Genomic DNA, 6111 nt, shown 5'->3' on the forward strand with positions numbered 1-6111 from the left:
CTGTAAAAAAGAAGCTATCCTTGATTATGAAATATGTAATATTCCTCTGGCATTTTATAACACTTAAACCAAAAGTTACAATTCACTTTTGCTGCCAAATAATGTTTTTTCTCTCCATCATGTATGTTTAAAAAAAAAATCCTGCCTAGTCCAAGATAATAAACTTCACTATTGTCTTCTTTCAGCATGGCATCATATCTACAAATGTGAGGACCGTATGTGCTGTGTTATATAGACTGGAGGAATGGAAGAGAGAGACGATGAATTTGAAGATCAAGATGAGTATGCAGAAAAATCTCCATCAGCTTTGGACTTCTATGATATCACAGAATTGTGTGAAGAGGTTGAAGAGGAGAATGCTGAACGAAGCCCCCCTAGTAATAAATCAGATGAGTTAAGTGATGACGATAGGTGCCCAGTTACTTTTGCTCCTTCTTCTACAATTAATAATGGCATTGTCAACGGCACATTCAGAATTCCTGATAAACCTCTCGCATCTGTCCTTCCTTCCAAGTACCAAAATGTGGATGTTAGAAGTATTTTTCCTCAATTTGCATGGAAAATAAAGTTTTAAGATTCTTAAGATTATTTGGTCCTGGTAAACCTTCAAGCATGCCTGACATCTGGCGTAGTGTGCGTAAAAGAAGAGACTTGGAGAAACAAAAACAAGTCAAGTTTTCCGAACAGACCACTCGGGAAATCGTCCGATTTAGAAATTGAATCCGATGAAGAGACAAAATTCCTCCAATATACCCCTCCAACTAATGTATCAAGTGAACTCTCTACCAGTAAAAACAAGTTTCTGAGAAATTCTTGGAGGTTTGGTCCTGCAAGGTTATGGTATGACATGATAGATGTCCCTGAAGATGCAGAAACTTATGATTATGGATTTCGGTTAAGCTCTGTAAATAATAAAGAAACTGAGGAGTATTGCGATCAGACACCAGGTGATGCATTTTTAATGGTTTCTCAACAACACTGGGAAGATGATGTCATATGGGATGGGGAAGAAGCTAAGGAGGAAGTTATGAAAAATGTGTATCATCTGAACAAACCATCTGGCTGGATTCCAGTCAGTATGGATAGAACGTTTTCCTCATTTACTGATCATGTTAATGTGCTATCTAGTCCCTCTGAAAGACCAAATAAATTTCCTACCTTTTTAAGTTGTTTCAGTCAACTGAACAACAACCGAAATAATGTAAATAACCAATTATTTCGATCTATATTTCCTGCGGAAAATCCGGAGCTGCTACATGACCGTTGGGAAGATGATATTGTTTGGGATAGCTCTTCCATGAAAAGAATATCCTATCCCAAGGATTTAAAAATCACTGATAATGATATCATACTTGTTATTCCTGAAGATTTACCACCTCCAGCTGAAACAACAGAATTGTCTAAAGATAAAGATAAAAAATACCGTCCTCCCGTTAAGAAAGAGGATTCTGACATCCCAGATCCCGTGACTATAAAGCAAGATTTCTATAATATTTCAAATGATGAATATTATAATGCAAAGATGACACAAGATGCTGCTCTGAAACTTGGTTATGGCGGCAGTTTAATACAACACTCGATTCCAGCAGTAGAGCTTAGACCTCCTTACTTTCCTACATACATGGGTCCACTGAAGTTGAGACGCTTCCATAGGCCTCCTTTGCGACAATATTCTCACGGACCTCTCTCTCAGGTAGATTTTCATGGTGTTCGTTGCCTGACTAAACACATCAAACAGAAGCGAAAGAAACGTCGGAAAGAGATTGAAGAATCCGGAGGTGGTGAAATATTCTCTATGTTCACGCCCAAAGATTTAAGTGCTAAAGATGGAGAATTAGTTTTGTTCGAGTTTTCTGAAGAACACCCTCCTCTGATGATGCAGGTGGGTATGGCCTCAAAAATAAGAAACTATTATCGGAGACGTCCCGGAAAGGACAATACAAACAATTAGCTGTAAGTATGGAGAGGTTGCCTATGCTCATTCTTCACCCTTTCTCGGGGCTCTTCAACCCGGCCAGACCATCCAAGCGTATGAAAATCATTTATTTCGTTCTCCCATTTATGAGCATGAATTCCCCGACTGTGACTTTGTAGTGATACGCACCAGGTACAAGTACTATATTCGTGAAATTGAGACTATATATACTGTTGGTCAGGAACTGCCTCTTATTGAAGTACCTGCACCCAAATCAGAAAAAGCAAACAGCTTTATGAAAGATTTTTTGATGGTTTTTATCTATCGTTTGTTTGGGAAAAGTGAAGATAATCCTCGGAGAATAAAGATGGAGGACATTAAAAAAGCCTTTCCGACGCTTAGGGAATTCAGCATCAGAAAAAGACTCAATTTATGTGCTGATTTTCAAAGGACTGGATTTGATTCCAAGTTTTGGGTTTTGAAAAGTGGTTTTCGGCTCCCGTCGGAAGAAGAGATACGTCAGATAGTATCGCCTGAACAGGTGTGTGCCTATTATTCAATGCTTGCTGCCGAACAAAGACTGAAGGATGCGGGTTATGGTGACAAATTTTTGCTTATGGTGGAAGATGAAACTGATGTATTACAGAACAGAATTGATGATGAGGTGAAAGCTGCACCTTGGAATACAACTCAAGCTTTCATATCTGCTGTTAGAGGAAAATGCTTGTTAGAACTTCTTGGAGTTGCTGATCCAACAGGTTGTGGGGAGGGATTTGCATATGTTAAAGTTCCAAACAAACCACAGTGGTTAAAAGATGAATGCAGTGTGCTTAATCCAGCTAAACGACTTGTCAAAGGCACAGATGCTGATCTTCGTCGCCTTTCTTTAAGTAGTGCTAAAAAATTACTAAAACTTTCAATGTACCAGATCGAGAAATAAAAAAGATGACTCGATGGCAAATCATTGATGTGGTACGGACATTGTCAACTGAGCAAGCTAAATTAGGTGAAGGAATCACAAAATTTGCGAGAGGAAACTTCTTCAGTCAAGCTGAACACCAGAGAAAGTATAAAGAAGAGTGTCAACGCCTATTTGATTTACAGAACAGAGTTTCTTTCTTCAAAAGAAGTATTGTCTACCGATGAAGATTCAAGCTCTGAAGAAGATTCGGATCTTGAAGAAATGGGAAAACATATTGAAAATATTCTTTCGAATAAGAAGACGGCAAAAGAACTTTCTCATGAATGTGAAGAAGCTGAGAGGAAAGAACTGCAAAAATTAATGTCTTCTGAAGGCTCTCAGGATAACTCTCAAAAAACGAAACCAGATAGAACTGAACCTTCGAATAGTGAAGGCAAAGTTCTTAAAATATACCGCACTTATAGAAATATTAACGGTCATGAATTTGTACGGATAGAAACAGTTAGACGACCTGAAGTTATTGAACTATACACAAAAATTAGGGACACAAAAAATGAAGATTTCATCAAGACCTATGCTATTGATGAAGAACAGAAGGAAGCTTACAGAAGAGAAAGAAGGAGACTGCAAGATCAATTGAGAAGAATAAAAAGAAATGAACTTAAAGAGAAAGAATATAGTAGTTAAAGAACCATCAAGAAAGAAAATAAAAATAGATCAGGCAAATCTTTTTAAGGTTAAATGTGGTGCTTGTGGAGCTGCAGGGCACATGAGAACTAACAAATCTTGTCCATTATACCAGTCTTCCCCTTCTTTACCTCCAATTCAAGTTGCAATGACGGAAGAACAGGAAGAAGAAGAAGAGAATGCTGGTTTATATGATCAAGATTTGATTAAACTTGATGAGACAAAACTGATCTTATCTAAAACTCTTATTAAGCATGCCGATGAGCTTCGACGTAAGTCATTAGTGATTAAAATACCAAAAGAAGCAGTGCTTGCAGCAAAGAGGAAGAAAGCTTGGAAATGTCTTCAGGCGATTATCTTAGTGCCCCTAAGCTGGTGAATAGAAAAAGAATCGACCCTCTAGTATCTATCAGTGTAATTTTTGAAAATTTGATTAATGATCTGAAAAATTTAACAGATACTCAGCCTTTTTGGCTGCCTGTTAGCTCCAAAATTGCTCCAAATTATCATGTTTTTATCCAAAAGCCCATGGACTTGCATTCAATGAAAGAGAAAGCACGTAAGCAACAGTATAAAAATCGTGAAGACTTTTTGGTTGATATGACTCAGATTGTTGAAAATAGCAAAATATTTAATGGACCTAACAGTTATTTAACTTACACTGCTCAAAATATGCTAGAATTTTGCTTGAAAAGTTTCTCTGAAAACAGAAGAAAAGCTCATGCAGCTAGAAAAAGCCATTAATCCACCTATTAGACGATGATCAAGTTGCCTTCTCTTTCATGTTAGAAACTATTGTAAAATGAACAGTTGAAAACTGTACCCGAATCGTGGCCGTTCCATAAACCGGTTGATAGACGTCTTGCTAAGGGATATTATGACATAATCAAGACTCCTATGGATCCTGGACTCTATAATTAAAAATTGTAAAATGCACAAATACAGAACTAGAGCCGATTTTATTTCTGATGTTGAATTGATATTTTCAAATAGTATGACTTTTAATGGATCAGGTAGTCAGTTCACAAAAATTGCCCAGAACATTGTTGAGGCTTGCCATGTTTCAATGGAGATGTACGAAAATCAGCTTGAAAAGCTTGAAACGGGCATAAAAAACTCTGAAAATGAACTACCTGTGCCGGTATTTGTGCCAGTTCCTCCCAAAAGACGGAAACGATTGAAGATGAGCAACAGAAGTAGGCTCGAACCATCCGACAATAAGTTGGCAGACCAGCCCAGTGTTAATCATTCAGACTTAAATAAAGCCGTTGATCAATCTTACAATGAAGCGGTGTTTAACTCGACTTGTGAGTCTATGGATATGGATTCATTTATAGATGTAGAATCCGTTGAAGTTGGCCAAAACCATTATGTAGATGATCTTTCAGAGAAAAGTGATGTAGAATCAAATGCTGCTTACCAACTTGAAGAAGCAAATTCTCCATGTCGTTCATATTCCCCACCTTCGGATCTCGGCTTAATAAACGGGAATTCAACTAGTCCTACCGGTTTTGCCGTGTCACAGAGCTTAATTCAGTTAAATGGCGATTCTGAGATGGAGAAATCGAGTGATCACTTTAATGAAAATCTTCAGTCGTTCCCTTCTAGTACCTGTGATAATATCTGTGATGATTTGATGTTAAGTGAATCAGATTCAAATGCAAGTGGGGCAGAAGATGAATTGCACTTCTAACAACTGAAAGCAGTATGTTCTGTTCTATTGTTCTAATTTAATTGCACAAGCTTTGTCATATCAGGAAATGCAATGGGTTTTGTTTTCATGTTTTGTGAGTTTATTACAGCTCTGTCGTTAACAAATGCAATGTGATACTTTTTTAAGTGATACTGAGTATACTTTATTGAAAAAGTAATTAAAAAGTTCTTTTGGTTCAAATGCATTACATTTATCTTTGAAAAAAGTCTAAATGAAATTTTGTTGTATATAAAATGTTCTTTTTTGTCCTTCTTGATAAGTATGCCCCCCCCCCTTTCAAATTTATTTGTTTCTGATCAAAGTTTTGTATTTAATTTTTTTTGGAAAATGCAAAAAGTAATTTGCATCTTTTCTGCAAAAGTAGATTGCAGATTTGGAATGTATATCAAGTATGTTATATATTTATGTACATAATATTTGTATGTAATGTTATTATAAATGTTCCTACAACCACTGGTGCTAAATGATTTTTGTTGTGTACATAGCAAGGTGTTAGCACCAATCGATCATCATGTATAGGATTTTTTTTTTGCAGGTATATTTTCATTTGACTTCATATAAGTAAAGATTAGGTAAATAAGCAGTTCAGTTTTCATGTTACTTGTTTGCTTCTGGAATTTACTAAAATGATAAGTGTTTTATCAACTTCAGTTTGGCATCACTTATAATTGCATGTGTTTGAATTGTTTCACTTTTGAGTCTGGTCTTGGCATCTTGTTTATTAAAATTTGTTTAAATGAATTAGTGTTTATGTATATAAGAATTTTCTATTATTTTGTATGAAATTATCAACACGGCATTCAAGTTACACAGCATTATTTGTTTATTATTAATCGTCATAATATGTATGTTACTGTAAAAGACTGAAATTGG

General features: G+C 36.1%; 1 pseudogene; it reads left to right on the plus strand.

Moving 5' to 3' along the window:
• Positions 1–244: 244 nt before the first annotated feature.
• LOC129235116 (transcription initiation factor TFIID subunit 1-like) lies at positions 245–5217 on the plus strand (annotated as a pseudogene).
• The last annotated feature ends 894 nt before the right edge of the window (positions 5218–6111 follow it).

The sequence above is a fragment of the Uloborus diversus genome, chromosome 2 (assembly GCF_026930045.1).
Source record: "Uloborus diversus isolate 005 chromosome 2, Udiv.v.3.1, whole genome shotgun sequence".
Lineage (NCBI taxonomy): Eukaryota > Metazoa > Arthropoda > Arachnida > Araneae > Uloboridae > Uloborus > Uloborus diversus.